The sequence below is a fragment of the Eublepharis macularius genome, chromosome 1 (assembly GCF_028583425.1).
Source record: "Eublepharis macularius isolate TG4126 chromosome 1, MPM_Emac_v1.0, whole genome shotgun sequence".
NCBI lineage: Eukaryota > Metazoa > Chordata > Lepidosauria > Squamata > Eublepharidae > Eublepharis > Eublepharis macularius.
This window is the reverse complement of record NC_072790.1, coordinates 149982135-149999651: the sequence shown is the minus strand read 5'-3', so window position 1 is coordinate 149999651 and position 17517 is coordinate 149982135. Positions and strand designations below refer to the sequence as shown.

General features: G+C 41.5%; 1 pseudogene; it reads left to right on the top strand.

The window, feature by feature from the left end:
- The window catches only part of LOC129324720 (AT-rich interactive domain-containing protein 4B-like), a 41623-nt pseudogene that overhangs the window by 12075 nt on the left and 12031 nt on the right, over positions 1–17517 (top strand).

The following is a 17517-nucleotide window of genomic DNA, read 5'->3' as shown; positions in this document are numbered from 1 at the left end:
ATAAGATAATATTGTCTATTTATAAAATATATGATTTATCAAAAGTTATATTTTAATTTGTTTTCTCAGTGATAACATGTATGCTACAGGTATGCAAAAAATTGTACTTAAGACTGAATCCTGTAAGCGTTCAGTAGTACAAAGTAATGACAGCAGTAAACACAACTGTGACATTTGCTGTAGTCATATTTACTGCGATAGCAAGTGAAAAGTGAATTTTGGTTTAATTCCTGAAATATACTCTCCCTACCATTTATATGTTTATTTCTATGACACATCACGTTAACATAGTAATTTTGAATCCTATCAGTTTTCCACTGGAAATTGATCATATATGTGGACACCTATTTCCAAACACAAAGGATACATAAATGTCAGAGTACTGGGACTGAAATGTACCCTTCTTAATCAGTTCCCATAGTTGAATTCTTTGTTGATCATTTGTCTTTTCTTACCACAACTTGTATATCTGCTGCAAGAGGTTTTTCTTTACAAAATTATAGCAATTAACCACCATCCAGCATAATGAGAAATTGTTGTTTCAGGGCTACTCCAAAATGGAATTTTGGATTTTTTCCCTCTATTGATGCTTTACCCGCAAGGAGCAGCTATTGCCATAAAGAGCAGTGCATCTTGGGTTTGGGGGTACTGAGGAGTTAAATTTGGAGGGACAAGAATGTCTGTAGATCCCCTTCTTACTGCCAAATTGCTGTTTAGGTGTTTTGAATGAATAGTCCAGCATAGCTCAGGCTCATCAAAGCACGGGAGCTAAGCAGGGTGAGCCACAGTCAGTACTTGGATGGCTTCTTCTGCTGTGCAGAGGAAGGCAATGGCAAACCACCTATGCTCGTCTCTCACCTGGAAATCCCCATAGATCGGGTTGCCATGAGTCAGCTGAGACTCAACAGCCTGTTCTTCTCCTTCAGTGTTTTATACACTCCTTCAAATAGATAGTTGTGTAAGTACTAGATCCTGTTCCAAAAATTCACTTTAAATTTAGTTCATTCCTTAATATTCAAGGGTGGTCAAGGGTGGAGACTACCTGAAGAAAATTTATGTGCTAATAGAGATGTAAAATTTCTGGAAATTTTGAAGCCACAGGAAAAAACCCTGAGATTCCCCCCCCCGGGGTTCGTGACTGTCATTGAAATATATGCAACACTTACTTGCCTATCAAACTTAAACTTAGTCAACTGATTGAATATCATAAAATGTATCATTTATAATTAAGTAAGCATGTAAAATTGTCCTGTTTGGGATATTTATGGAATTTAAAAGAATAAATATCTTCATTTTCTATAATTAAAATTCTAAGTATACCCAATACCTGAGAAAGAACTGCAGACTGCTGCATCTTTAGTTTTTATCATCTGACACATGGGAAAAATTAAAGATGAATGTAGAAAACAAGTTCTGTAGTAAAAAAAAGAAAGTGTATTAATTTGGACAAAAACTTAATAAACACATTAAAGTATATTAATTATTCCTAGAATTATTTACATTTATAAATATAAGAGGAATTTCCCCCCAGTGTTCCCCCAAATTTCCCATTTTTTCCTTTGGAAAAATAAAAAAAATCTTCAGACTATTCATGTGGTATGTTTGGATTGAGTGAAATGCTTTGTAAGACAAGGTTTTCCTCATTCAAAATGAGAGAATATTTCATAGGAGGTTTTTTTCAGTGTGCCCCCAGTTTTCCCACTGGAAAAATTGAAAAAGTCCTCAAACTTTTCAGACTACGCATTTTGAGTGTAAAAACCCTTGTCTTAAGAAGCATTTTGCTCATTATTATAAAAGATAAAATATTTAAAACTAGTTTCTTTTTAGTGCTTCCCCAGATTTTTTCAATTTTTCCATCTGGGAAAAAAGGACTTGATGGGGAAAACGGGGGGGGGGGGGTTCCCTGTTTTTTTTTCTGGGCTCTCACATCTGTGTATGCTAACAAATGTAATGCTTTACCAACAGACACTAGATCAGCTCCCACTTACCAACCCTGAACATTTTGGAACTCCTGTCATTGGAAAGAAAACAAACAGAGGAAGGAGATCTAATCACATGTAAGTGTTGTTATTAACTGCTCTGTGGTTTATTATCTTATTGTCAGCAAATTAATTTGTATTGTTGAAAAATAATGTGGCAAATGATTGAAATTTAAGTAGAAAGCACTGCTGTGAAGTTCATCCATAAAAGGAGAATAATTTTCTTGCAGGTTAGTTTGGGGAAGGACAGGGCAGGGACAGTACTGGCCTCTTGTTTCTGGGGTGTCTGAAGAAGGGAGCTCTGATTCTCAAAAGCTTACACTCTGAAAATCTTGGTCTCTAAGGGGCCACTGAATTCGAATCCTGCTGTTCTACTGTGGACCAACACAGAAACCCACCTAATACTGGCCTCTTGTTTCCCATCTGTTGGATCAGACCAGGAAGCCTACAATCTCTGCATGTCCCCGAGAAACCTGTAAGCAGAGGCCGGAGGTTCCATTTAGCTATTGTGGCAGTCACCACCATATGTTGTGGTAGCAAATTTCATGCTTTAAATGTAGGGGGACTTTTTGTCATCCTTGGATCTATTGTCTGTGTGTTTCAGTAGAGGACCCAGAGATCTAGCCTTACAAGAAAAGATTGCAATTGTGGCCTTGAACTCCTAATGCCAGTTCAGATTTTCCTTGTATTTAGCAATAGATAAAGCAAAGAGTTTGAGATTTGCTTGGCTTGCCTCAGGAAGGGTATTTGTGTTTGCAGCATGTAGAGCTGGGCTGCCTTGCTTTACATAGGTTTTGTTGCATCTATTCTGAATTGGTTCTGAAATAGTGTCACAGTTGGAAAATAAAAGTGATGATGACCAGAGATTCCAGAGTTATAGCTACTGAAAAGAAGTACAGATTATTATCCAACTGGGACATGCTTGGCTCCGAATTCTAACGTAGTAAATTTGGGAGAGTTTCTATTAATCTATGCAGGTTCTGAACACCAGTTACAGATGGCAACCTGGTTTTAACCAAGGTCAGAATGGATTGCTGGTGGAGAAGGGGACCAAGGGGGGGGGAAAGCCTGAACCTTGTACACATGGGTCACTGGATCCTACCACTGATTTGAAGGAAAGATGCAGTGAGTTGCACCATATTCGAGAAAATCATTGATATTAAAATGTCTTTGATCAAGCGTTATACATACTGGTTTTGGAGGAGCGGTGGCTCAGTGCTAGAGCATCTGCTTTGTATACAGAAAGTCCCAGGTTCAACCCCTGGCATCTCCAGATAAAAAGTTCCAGTAGTGAAAGACTTCTCCCTAAGAAACTGCAAAACCCTTTCCAGTCTGAATAGACAATATTGACTTTGATGGACCAGTGGTCTATTCAGTAGAAGGCAACTTCAAATGTTCATGACATTTGTCTTACTAGTAGCACCCTTGAAACGTTTGTGTGTTATCTGAACTTTCTTCATCTTTCATTTGTAGACAAGATTATTCTCTTTACTGAGAGCATGACATTTACAGGGGATTTCAGTTTATGTTTTTGCTTACATCAGTAGTGGCATTGAGACCAGAGATGGGCACAGAACAGGAAAAAAATGAACCACTCAGTTTGTGGTTCGTTAATTTCCACAGGACATGGGCTTAACGAACTCATACAATTTCTGAACTGGTTCGGGGTTTGGGGGGGCCCAGGACTGCCCCCTTCATGCTCAGAGAGCCCAAACTCACAGGGAGTTTTCAGTAGACTCTCCTCCAGCCACCCTCCAAGATTCATGAAGCTTGCAGTATGGATCTCTGAGTTATAGAGCCCCAAAGCTGGTGCCCCCAGGAAAGTTCCATAGAAATGGAGTCAGTGGGCAGCCCCCCAAACCACCTCCACCAGACACTGTCCCCAGCTAGAAAGGGACTCAAAATAAAATAAAACACTGTGTGCGCTGATGGTGTGCGTGCACACAGCAAAGGCAAGCTGCACTGGTGAAGTGTGCAAGTGGGGAGCCTGCAGGCAGTAAAGCTACCCATGCAGATGTGAGTCAGTGGTCAGCCCCCCAAACCACCTCCACCAGACACTGTCCCCAGCTGGAAAGGGACTCAAAATAAAATTAAACTGTGTGTGCGCTGATGGTGTGCACAGCGGAGACAGTGGAGCAACCTCATGCAGGTGTGAGTCAGAGCACCAGAGCCCCCCAAAACACCACCTAGTCACTGGCACTGGCTGCAGAGGCACACAAAAGAAAACTAAAGGGCACTAAAGGGGTGTGCAGAAATAGAGAAAACTGCACTACACCACACAGAGAGCTAACAGAAAAGTCAAAATAGAAGAGTCCAGTAGCACCTTTAAGACTAACCAACTTTACTGTTGCATAAGCTTTTGAGAATCACAGTTCTCTTCTTCAGATGCATCTAACAGGATCTAACAGAAAAGCCAGGCTCCCTGGGAGGGGGGGACCCACAAAATAAACAAGTGAGACCCTCCAATAAGCAGAGAAAGAGAGAAATAAAAGCAAATAAAAGTGAAGCTTCCTGGGGGGGTGGGGGGGCAACCCCCCCCAGAAACCAAACCAGCATAGAAAGCCTCCAAAAAGCAGAGAAGGAGAAAAATAAAAGCAAATCTTGGTCAAGCAAGAAGACCGCAGTTGAACTCAAAGGCCTAAGACTAGGCTGGGGTGTGTGTGAAAAGCTTAGGATGGGGGCGGGGGAGGAAAATGCACCCTTTCCCCAAACAACCTCCCCAGTCCCCAGTCAGTAAGAAAAAGAAGAAAGCAAGATAAAAGAAAAGAGGCTTTTCAGCCCCTTTTCCAGCAGCCAGAAGTGCAGGCCAAAGATCCAAGTTCTAGTTCCAATCCCAACACCACAGCCAGCCACCAAGTTCTCTTCCCTCTCCCACTCTAGAGAAACTGAAACCAGGAATCACACGGCTTCTATTTATGGAAAAGCCAAAAGATTGAACAATACAGCAGCACTGTGGTTGGCAGAAAAACCTGCCTAACATGATTTTGGAAGGAAGAGATTGGTGTTACCATGGCTGCTAAAGGCCCATCTCCTCAGTTGCCTTGGAGATTCTAACCCTCCCCACCTTTTCCTAGCTGGATAGGCCAGAGTGGGAGCTCTCTAGTTGGCAGGGAGAGCTGCCAATCAAGCCTGGAGGCCTCAGATTGGGGGCAAGCTAAAGACTGCCACTGTTGCCTTGGCGAGGGTGTATTTGGCGCCAAATGTGTCCGAACCGGCAACGGAACGGTAAGAAAAGTTTGGTTCGGAAAAATGCAATCCCATGGAACACGTGGTTCTTTAACTATGAACCGGCCGTTCCGTACAGAATTTTGTTCCGTAGTTCGTTTTGTGCCCATCTCTAATTAAAGTGATAACTTATAAAATGGATCCCTTCCTAACAAATAAGAACATTCCTTCATAAATACTTCTATATAAGTATATTCCTTCAAATATATCTCTATATTACCCAGCCTTTTCAAGTAATTGTATATAGATACATCTTCCAGGTCTTTTGAAAGGTCAGTAATAGGACTAGACTTTGCTGGTCCCCTGGGGCAAAGTGATAACTGAGAGGTACTGTTCTCCATCCTGACCAAATCTGTGGTTAAGTTTTTTTAGAGGTAGTGAAGAGTAGCAGGAGGAGCAAAGTTAAACAAATAGGGGGGGAAACCCTATTGGTTAATCTAATGAAGTGATCCATATAAATAACAGCAGTAGAGAGTTGTGGAACTGTGGGATTTAAATTTGATTCCCCACTCCACTTGAAACCAGCTGGGTGACCTTGAGTCAGTCACAGCTTCTAGGAGCTCTCTCAGCCCCACCTACCTCACCGGGTAATTGTTGTGGGGATAATAATAACCTACTTTGTAAACCACTCTGGGTGGGTGTTAAGTTGTCCTGAAGGTGGTATATAAATCAAATGTTATTATTATGTTGTTATTAAATTTATTTAAATAAACTTCATCAGTTACCTAAGAGACAGCCAAAGACACCAGTTCCCTCTCTGACTTCTTTCCCCTCACTTAATTCCAAGACTAATTGATCCCTGGCATGACAGCTTTCACAACACCACTTCTACCTTTTCTGACTCAAGGCCAGGTTTGCCCATCTGATATTTCTGTAGTTAAGCTGCCCATGTCATGTGACACTCTCCCAGATCAGCTGACTATTTGGCTGAATCATCAGATGCTTGAATAAGAAGGGAGATGTGGCTCACTAAAGCTCATACCCTACCACTAATTTTGTTAGTCTTATAGGTGCTACTGGGCTCTTGCTCTTTTCCATTGAAAAAGACAGTTGCTCGCATATTAATTCTTAGAAATGGCATTATAATTGTTATAGTATATTGAGAATGTATTTGTGTTAGATTTTTATGTTTTAGAAAACAGATTGGTATTGAATCCATTGGCTATTTCAAATAACTATTGTTCCTGTTTCTGATTATTTTTAAATCCTTGTAATTTATTACCTCTGAATTATAAACTATATAGTTAATTTGCATTTTTCCCTTGTAGCCCAGAAGAAGAATCTTCATCATCCTCAAGTGAAGATGACGAAGATGACAGGAAACAAACTGATGAATTGTTAGGAGAAGTTGTATGTGTAGACTATATTAGTGTGGATAAAAAGAAAAATCTCTGGTTTCCAGCGTTGGTAAGTATTTCTCTGTTATATGTTTGATAGCTTTATTTGTATAGCTCTAGAAGTTACATATCACAGTTCACATCATATGGTGAACTGTCTCTTGTATAACTTTAAATTGTTGTGCGACGCAAGTAAGATTAGACTATTTACCAAAATACTATTCACAATTTGTTTATAGACCTTGTATATAACAGTGGCTGAAAGAATGACCTGTGAACTAGAGAATCAGCCACAAACCCACCTGCTGCATACTCAACCTTAGTCCCCTCATCTGTAATATAAGGACAATAATACTAACAGAGCTGTTACAAGAATTACAGGATAATGTATGTGAAGCACTTAAAACATCGAAAGCATTTTAAAAATAATGGGGTGGATCCTTCCGCTCTACTCAGCAAAGTTTGACGCCTTCATCCAGTTTAAGAACCCTTCCTTTAACTTAAGTGGACCCACATGGTGGATGGCACCTTATACTAGGGGAATGATTCAAACTTTACTTAGCAGAATGGATGGATCCCCTTTGCTAAAATATTTATTACTTGTATTTATTGCGTATGACAATTTTATACAAGCCATCACTCATCTGATCACCAATTTTAAGTCACCAGAGGTTTCTGAATTATTGCTAGTCAACATGGGGAATGGTTCTGCTATTAGCAAAGCTCTCCATAGATTGTTGTGCCAGCATGCACACACGTGTATATGCGCGCATGCACACACACACACACACACACACACACACACACACACACACGCACTTTTAAAAAATTGACTGGGCTTAATTATTTGAATCCCATAGTAAAGCTTTACAAACTACTATTTTATTCAAAAGATAGAAGTACAAAAGAGTATTTGTTTTGTTCAAATAAGAATCAGACTTAATAGATGATTCCGTAACTTGGCAGAATGGCATAATAATCACATACTTGGAAGACAAAGATAGGCAAAGCAAGGGCTTGAAACTGAGGCACTGATTTTAAATAGGTAAGATAAACAGTTAATACAGTGCTGTGGTAGATTATATTATGCTGAAGCAGCTCAATAAATTAAATTTTGTGGGGAAAGTGGATAAATTATTATTATTCTATGTGGAGAGTGCTGTCAAGTCATAGCTGACATATGGTTACCCCTGGCGGGGTTTTCATGGCAAGAGACTAACAGAGGTGGTTTGCCATTGCCTGACTCTGCAATCCTAGTCTTTGTTGGAGGACTCCCTTCCAATTACTAACCAAGGCCCACCCTGCTTAGCTTCTGAGATCTGACAAAATCAGGCTCACCTGGGCTATCCAGGTCAGGGCATTATTATTATTATCATCATGATTATCATTATCATTATTATTAAAATTGTTTGTGGTCGTCCAGGAGAATTGGGTTACATTTCATTCTATGAGAAATGGCTTGTTTATACTAAGTATTTTAAGAGTTAAATTTGAATTTTACATCATTAGAAGAGCACCTTGCTCTGTTTAATTGTTAATCTGTTTAAAAATATTTGTTCAGTTTTCAGATTTTCTCTAAATAGTATTCAATTATTAAGCATGGATGTTTTTAATATCCATAATATAAGTACATTCCCAGATCCACTTTATGATTAGAGGGTAATTTGCTAGGCTGGGAAGCAGAGAAAAGACACATAATGTAAAAGAAAACTGTGTATATCTCAGTTCTCTTCTTGGCACAACGGTCCCGAGCACTTAAGAGAAACCACCTTCTATATAGAACTTGCCTCTTCAGCAGCAAAAACTGCTAGTGAAGCTTCAGTTATGCATGTTCTCTCACACACAGATATCCTCTGTTTTGAATCCTGATCTAAACATTAAAAAAAATAGCCTCTAATTTTGGGTGCCTACCATGACAAAATTTTGGACCGAATTTAGTAGATGTGATAGACCGCCTGCCCAATGCTTTATAGAAAGACTGCCAAAATGAAATGTATTTTTTTAAAGTCTTAACATTTGATGAAAATATTGAATTGAATTTTTTAATGTGAAGACTTTTATTCATCACAAATATTTCTTTGTATTATCCAGAATCCAAAAAACTACTTTAAACATAAAAGGAGGCCTGGGATTTTTAGCTTAATACCCTCCCTATACCATGTCACAGACTGTTTTTAAAACACCTTTTGTAATGAAGTGGTCTAACAAGAGGCATGGGACACTGCTGTTTCAGAAAAACAGTCCCCAAGCCACCTTGAGAGTGCTTACTTAGGTGCACAGTTCTTTGGATCCAGACCTTAGTAAGAAAAAAGTGTCTGCTTTTCAAGCAGTTTCTTATCAGTTAATTCCCGTAAGTAAATCACAATTTTTTTGAAGAATAATCATGTATAATATACACAGCAAAAGAAAGAAAGAAAAAGGCAAGACTGTATATCTTTATTTAATTATAGGCCCAGTATTGGGGAAATAGGTATTTCAACTAGGGTAGTCAGATCCAGTAGCATCTTGACCTAAAAGGGCATCTTTAATCTTCATCGATGTAACAGACATTTCTCATTAAACCAAGTCATCTTTTAAAATCTTCTGAGTTTTAAAGCATCTTTCTGTCACTGATCCTGGTTGCTTGATATTCTTGTCAGTTGACAATACTAACTTAAAAAAATCTCATCTGTAAAGGATTTTATATGTGTGTGTGTATATATATATATATATATATATATATATATATATATATATATATATATATATATATATACACATATATATGGAGCCTGCTGTTCTTCACTCTCTGTGCATCCACAATATTAATCAGTATACACCATTTGGCACTGAGCATTTTTTCAAGTATTTTTATTATTAACTGACATTTTTTAAACCTTTCAAGCCATGGCACCATTAAGGAGGAAGATGAAGATGAAGAAGTTGAAGAGGAGGAGGAAGAACAGGAAGATGACCACAGTGACAACAATGAGGAGGAAGAGTTTGAATGTTATCCACCAGGCATGAAAGTCCAAGTGCGGTATGGACGAGGGAAAAATCAAAAAATGTACGAAGCTAGTATTAAAGATTCTGATATTGAAGGTGGAGAAGTCCTTTACTTGGTGCACTACTGCGGATGGAATGTGAGGTAACTGAGATTTAGCTAGTGATTACTTCCTTTAAATACGTCTAAAACACACTAGTGTATTTCTACTTCTAAAATACACACAGAATATTGAATTTTTTTGGCTTGGTGACTGAGTTATTTTTATGTCTGAGCACCTTCCTATCCTTATGGCTTGTTGCCATAATTTAGTGCTTTTGGCAAATGACAGGTTTAATATTTTGCCAAAACGTTCTTGAAGTCTTTTATGTCATTCATGTTCTTCTCTGTGTACTTTCCATATTGCTGTATCCTCAGGCTCTCTTTTAAAAGCTTGATTATGAATATGTTCTTTGCAAAGGTTTTTGTGGCAGACTCAACATTTCTCACCAATATTGGCTATGAACTCTTTGTCATCTTTTCTTTGCCATTTGGATGTTCATTACTTTTATATCACCTTTATCTACGAAGGTTGGAGAGAGGCCATGTTAGTCTCTGTAGTGCTGGCAAAAGTAGCCAGCATGACTCACAGTTGGAAAACTGTCATACCACCACCTCTGTTTTCATAGTGGAACTATGTGCAATGAAATCACTAATCAGACAAATCAGAGGCTGATACTGAAGATTCTGTGTTAAGCTTTTTACAGTATCTTGTTTCCTTAACTCTTGCCTGACCCACATGCATGTTTAATGCAAAGTAGTTATTCAGAAGATTATTCATTTATTTACGTTATTTATAGTCGGCTTTTCTCATTGGCATTCAAGGCCAATTACACATAGTAAGTCAATATAATCAATAGAATGGGTCATCCAGCAGAGAGTGCAATAGGATATGGAACCAACCAAAAATAAAAACAGAACTGAAGCAAAATATAAGCATTAATATGACACATTAAATGGTACAAAAATTATATCATAGAATCCTACCAACAACAACAGACAATACAAACTACATACGTTAATATAGATCACAGTATAATGTTTCTGACCTGGAGAGCCCAGGCAAGTCCAGTCTCATCAGATCTCAGATGCTAAGCAGGGTCAACCTCGGTTAGTAATTGGATGGGAGACTTCCGATGAAGACCAGGGCTGCAGAGGCAGGCAATGACAAACCACCTCTGATAGTCTTTCACCTTGAAAGCCCCAGTAGGGGTCACCATAAGTGAGCTGTGACTTTACAGCACTTCTACCACCACCATCTCATAGGTATAACGATGAAAATACAATACATCACTTCTGTACTGCCTCAGAAACGTGCAAAAGGCATTTATATCCTTTGCTTTTATCCTATTTTATTAATCTTTAGAAAGGCCATATATTTTCGACTCCTCCTCCTCCTCAAGTACCAAGACCTTTATTCAAGTAACATTCTTTGTTTCTCCTTAAGAGTGGGAATGAGTTGAAACCTAAGACCATTTTTGCAGACCTCGTTTACTACAATCTGAAATAAAAAGTCCAGACTTTGTATGTTGAGTTTTCAATGGAATGTATAAGCCAATTAATTTTTAGCTGATAATAGGTAAAGATTGAAGTAGCAAATTGTAAGCAGTTTCTATCATGGCTTGGGTGGTTCTTTTGAACTTTAATTGTATTTCTGGATATAATTCTTGCTTTTGAGGACAAGATTGAGAATATTTCACTATTTTCTTCAAAATTTTCTTAACCTATGTCATTGTTGTTCAGAGAAGGAGATGTACACGGACTTCTGTTATTAATGTTTAAATCTGATCTTAAGAATTATCACCAGTAGTCGATGTAGGCCATCAAATCAGTTCAAGGGCAGTGTGATTCTAGATTTACTTTCCCTAGAAGCCATGCCACTGGGCACTGTCAAGAGTTATAAAACTTGTAGATAGCTTGGACTTCTCAGCTCAGATTCCAAGGACAGAATATTTCTCATTTTGATTATATGCATACAGTGCTCTTACACTGTATATAGTGTAGGGTTGCCAGTTCCCCCCTCCCCCCAGGCGGGAGGTTTTATTTATTATTTTATTATTTCACACCTTATCTTATTGATTTTGTGCACACGCTCCCAGCCTGCGCGATAACTTCTGGGAAGTGACATCATCATGCAGGCCTCCAGCGTTCTGCTGGGGGCCAAATCAGGCCACTGTGGAGCGCGGGAGTGCTGCTGCGCTCTGCTGCGGTCTGATTAGGCCCAAATCTGCCCAGATTTGGCCCAATTTGGGCCCAAAACAGGCCACTGCGGAGCGCAGTACTCCTGTGCTCTTCAGCAGCCCTATTTAGGCTTGGTTCAGGCTGCTGCAGAGTGTGAGAGTGCTCCTGTGCTTCACAGCGGCCCAATTCGGCCCAAATCCAGCCTGAATTTGACCTGATTCAGCCCAAATTGGGCCGCTGTGGTGCTCGGGAGTGAGCTGTACCGCCCAGGAGCATGCCCCAGGAGGTATGTTCCCCCCCACCAGCCAAGTAAGTGGGAGTGGGGTGGTGGTGGAGGGTGGAAGTGGGGGATTCCCAACTGGGGGCAGGGGACTGGCAACCCTGATATAGTGTAATGTAGCTCCATGTACCACTTACGTGTATTTAGAGGAGATGTTGCTGGTTGTAGTGGTGAAGGGGTATTTCAGGAAGCTTTCCAGCTGTGTTTGCCATCTTCTGTAAGTACATCTGCAAGGGTAAACAATTTAAAGATAAAGCATGTTATATATCTCTATTTCCAATCCCCACCCCACCCTCAATTCCATGCAGAGAACATTGACATGGGCTGAAAATATTTCTCAGCTGGTAGTGAGTAATGCATGCTTTGGCGTTAGATAAAAGTATTTGTGTAATAGTTCTAATGTTGGTTAAGACCATCATAATTGTAGACTATTCACTGTTGAGTCTTACCCTTTGGCAGAAACCTATTTGTATATCAGGGTTTGCATTGCACCAATATTTTAGGCAAAGGATCTGAGTTCAATCTAATCAAGTCAAAGCCTTGTATTAACGTAACTAATTTGGACTATCTTTTAACTAAAGCAGTGTAGGAACTAGTACATATTTAATAAATTCTTGATTCAGGACTATCAGAATGTTGTTATTTTTACAAGGTACCAGCAAGAGCAGGAAAAGTCTGTCTACCTAGCTATAGAATTTTTATCTCACCATTTCTCTAAAGAGCTCAGGGCTGCATACTTGGTTCTATCCTCCTTTGCTTTATCCTCTCAAGTACTGTGTGTTAAGAGTAAGCTTAGAAAAAAATGACTAGTCCAAGGTCACCCAGCGAATTTGGTGACCAATATTATATGTATAATTAGTCATTGTAGTAGTTGGGGGGAGGGGGAATCAATTCCATTCTGTAAAATTCAGTGTAGATCTTGCAGTCCACTCTTCTGACATTAGAAGAAAGGGAAAATAAGGTTTGTTTTATAGTCTATAGCCCTGTACATACAACATATATCCAGATAAGTCAGTATTCATAGAGATGGAGTGGGGGGTGAGTGTGATAGCTCTGTCTTTCACTTCAAGCATGCAAGCCCTGCCTTTAGGTGTTTGTTGAAACCTGGACACCACAACCTACCTGTATGAGCTTAAGAACTATGCCTACCTTCAGACACACAAGAGAGGTTGGAAGAAGCTCATTTGAGAAAGGGAAGGGTTGGGCCAGCATGCTCGCTTTGTCTCTACTTGCATTTATTTTTATTTTTATTTTTTTTTCCTATTTTTATTCTGCCCTCCCCACATTTCCAGCAGGCTCAGGGCGGATTACAAAATACATAAAGGTTAAAATATATAGAACAGTTATTATAGTTAACAATTCTAAAAACATCCAATTTACACAGTTAAAATACAATTATAAATATCAACATAGTGGCACAGAATTCCACTGATCAAATTTAAAAGAACTTCAGAGCACCTCTGCATTAAAGAGTTTTTTAAAAATGGGGGTATTGGTGGTGGTGGTGGGGAGGGCCCAATCCCTCATCAACCGGCCAGGGGGGCTCCGCCTAGCACCACCCATATGCCTGGCGGAACAGCTCAGTCTTGCAGACCCGGCGAAAGGATAACAAATCTTGCTGGGCCTTAGTCTCTTCAGACAGAGCATTCCACCAGGCTGGGGCCAGGACCAAAAAGGCCCTGACCCTGGTCGATGCCAGGTGGGCCTCCCTGGGGCCAGGGACCTTTAACAGATGTTTCTCACTAGAATGGAGAGTCCTCTGGGTTCCATATGGGGAGAGGCGGTCCCGCAGATACGCCGGTCCCAGTCCGCATAGGGCTTTATAGGTTATTACTAAAACCTTGAACCTGATTCGGTACTCCACTGGTAGCCAGTGCAGCTGACGCAGTGCCAGTGTTATATGCTCACGCATTGGCAAGTCCGTGATAACACGTGCCGCCGCATTCTGTACCAGCTGTAACCGCCGGATCAGGTTCAAGGGAAGCCCTGAGTAGTATCAACATGTGCTACGTGTACAAGGTCAGTTGTCATGATTTTAGTTCAGAAAATTCTTTGTGGTGAGGATATTTGCTCCTCTTTAGCCTGATGCAGTGAACATTCTTGAATATAATCATTGTGAACATATAATTGCTGACAGAAGCCATTGGTGGAGGCATATTTTTCACACTTCTCTCAGCTACCCAGAGACCTCTGAAAAGCTGGTGCTGGAGATTGTGGGCTTGCATGGGCATGGCCACTGCCTTAGGGGCTACATTGAGGAAGGGGAGTAATTTATATCAACCCTACCTCACTGTTACTTCAACAGACACTTTTTCACAATCATTGCTGGTAAAAGAGAGAGAGTAGGGCAATTTCACCCAGTTCTCCCTCTACACAGCAGCTCCCCCACATCTTTTGTCGATGCAGGTACTGCAACCTCCAGGATCAGTTGTTTTGGAGGTCTCAGAATTTTGTTAGTGCATAAAAATAATGGGCTGGATCCAAAGTTCAGTTTTCATTAGTCGAAGGCTCTTACATCAGTATAACAGAATTTATTCTGCCTACCCCTCCTGCTTCTGCCATTATACTGATGGAGGTGCTTTCCCTTAAAGGAAAATTTCACCTGAATCCAACCAAATGGGCTTAGGCTGCAGAACCCCAGTGGGGTGGCTCCAGACTTAAATTTGTATCAACAGAATGGAACTTTTCTCCCTCTGCTCTTCCTAATGCAGTGTATTGCTCTCTGATGAACCAGGCTTGTTCGTGGTTCATGAACCAGTGGTTCATCAGAGCCCATTTCTGACAAATCACCACGAACTTTAGGCTGGTTAGTTTGGTTCATTTTTTGGTTCATCACTGCAGATAGCCTGGCACCGATCAATCAGTTTCCTAGGCAACAGGGGATGGACTTCCTGCAGACCTTCTGCTGACCTGGAAGTGGCCTTCTGCTGACCCGGGAGTAATGATTTCCTGACCTGGATGTGACGTTTTCATGAACCATACAAACCGGTTCGCAAACCAGGGTAGGTTCGTGAAAGTTCATGGTTCGTAAAATGTGACGAACCACGAACCGCTTGGTTTGTTTTTTTTCTGGTTCATGCCCCTCTCTAGGCAAGAGTATTCTTTTTCTGGCATTAGAGAGTGATTCATTATTTTGGCACCTGATGAGAACTGATTCTGTTTTTTTGTTATGATTGTTATCTTACATATAGTTTTCAGGTTGATTGTTGGGCAGGATGCTTTTCTGTTTTCTATCTTTTTACCTAACTTTGTAGAGAAGGAATTTTGTTCTCGCCCTCTCCTCCTTGTGAGGATCTTCGTATTGTTCCTTTAACACTTGCATGAAGGCATTCACACTCAGCTCTGGAGCTCTGGCAGCGTAGAGAGTCACATACCATTTAGCTGCTGTCCCCCCCCTCCCAAAACCGAGAACCCAAATAACTCACTTGGCTTGCTTCATCAGGGAAAGTGTGGCCCCATTCTCTCAAGAATTCTGTCACTTGCACTAGGAAGTACCCCAACTCCTTGAGGTCCCCTTCAAATCGAGCCTCCAGCTTGCGTAATTCCAGCAGATGCTGAAGTGGCATCCCTGGCACTCCCCCCCCCTTGGGGCCAGGGCCCCTCCCAGCAGCCCTTCCCCGGGAACAAGAGGTGGAACCCCCAGCTGCATCAGCTCTTGGCCTCACAGGTCTTCCGGGAGCATGGGGTGCTGGTTCTATGGCGCTCCAGCCACTAAGTCTAGGTGTCTGTCTGGATTTCCTGGTTGTTTGGGTTGGACTGCTTCTTGCACCATGCCTTGTACAGATTCCATGAAGGCATACATGTCGCACCTCAGCACCTCCATCTCTTCCTGAAGCTCAGCTACGGGGTTTACCCCCTCTCGTTCTGACTCTTGTTCACTGTCTTCTCCGTCCTCTTTCCTGGGGGGTCCTTCCCGCAGGAATAGGCTCCATCAACACAGGCTTTTCCATCGGATCTTCCGCATTCTCTTCTCCCTCCTTTGAGGAGTCCCTCCCGGCAGGGTGTCTTCCAACCTATTTAGGAAGCTGCTGTCCCATCACGGAAAGCTGAGGGGAGTTTGCACCTCCTCCTTGACCAACGCATTGGCATTAGGCCCATGTGGGTTCGCAGGGTCTTTAGGTTGATTGGGTTGTTCCTTGGGTCTCACGGGAGTACTGCTGCCCACACCTTCTGTTGTCATGGCACAGGTAGTAGGATCTCATAAATACTCCAAGTCCGAGAGAATTAGGATGATTCCTGTCAAACTGTCAGGTCGTGGCAGTTGACACCCCCCCCCCCCAGATACCTCATTGTATCAGACCAGGCTGTATGAGTTAAAGCTCTTTATTAGTGGATCTGAAGTTCATGACTGCAGCAGGTCATTGACAGGAATACTAGTACAAAGTGAAGCATCAGTGGTTATACTCCCCTCTTCCACCCCTTCCCCCAGCTGGGGCCGTTAATTTTGGCGGGAAGCTTTCAGGCGGGGAATCGTTAGTCTTTCCCATGAGAAAAGTTCCTCAAGGCCATCCTTTCTCAAACAAAGTAGAAAGGCTTGTGTAAACAAAACAGCAGGAGGCAGATAAGGCGGTAGGAGGTAGGGGGAGGTTCATACCATCTCCCCTTTCCCCCCATCCAAGTAGCACACAGGGACCCAGGCAGGTAGCTGAGGCATGGCAGACATCTGGTAAGCATGTCTGACAACCTAACATGTTTATATTTTCCCTCAAGTTTAATATTAAAAGCGCATGTGGAAAATATATGATTTGCCAAGCAATTTTTTAAAAAGTCCACACTGGAACTAAACAACAATACTAAACTGATGGGCTTGTGTAGAACCATATGTTTAATAGTTGAACTTCGTAAGTTTATAGTGGAGTTTCATGTATATGCTGATGGCAGTTTGTACTCTCTTCTGCACAGGGCTTTTTTCAGCTGGAACGTGCTGGAACTCAGTTCCAGAACCTCTCGAAAAAAGTCACATGACTGGTGGCCCACCCACCTGATTCCATTACCTTCCGTCAGCTGGGGAAGGGGGTGTGTGTTTAATCCGGCTCCCTGCCACTCTGGAGCAGCACCAAGCACGATTTAAGTTCCCCCCTCCCCTAGCTGTCTGGCCACGCCAGTCAGCTGGGGAAGGGGTTGGGGCTTGAACTTCAAATCGTGCTTGGTGCAGCTCTGGAGCAGCAGCACCTAGCACGATTTAAATTTCCCTCCCTTTCCCAGCTGGCTGGCCCTACCCAGAAGCCTCTAGGCTTCCCTGGTGGGAGGGGGCAGCAGGGGAAGGCCTGTGCCTGTGGGGCACAGAACAGGGCAGGCAACTGCCGAGGAGCCTCTGCTGCTCAGCTTTCCCTTTTTACAAAAGGAGAAAAGAAAGTATTCCTTTGACTTCAAAGGAGATTTTTGATGATTGCCAGGCTGATTATTAGGCTCAGAGCTCCATTAAACCACTGACCAAGCGTGCTTTTTAGACGGAAAATAGAAACAGAGTAATTTTTCTCATCGCAACAGAAG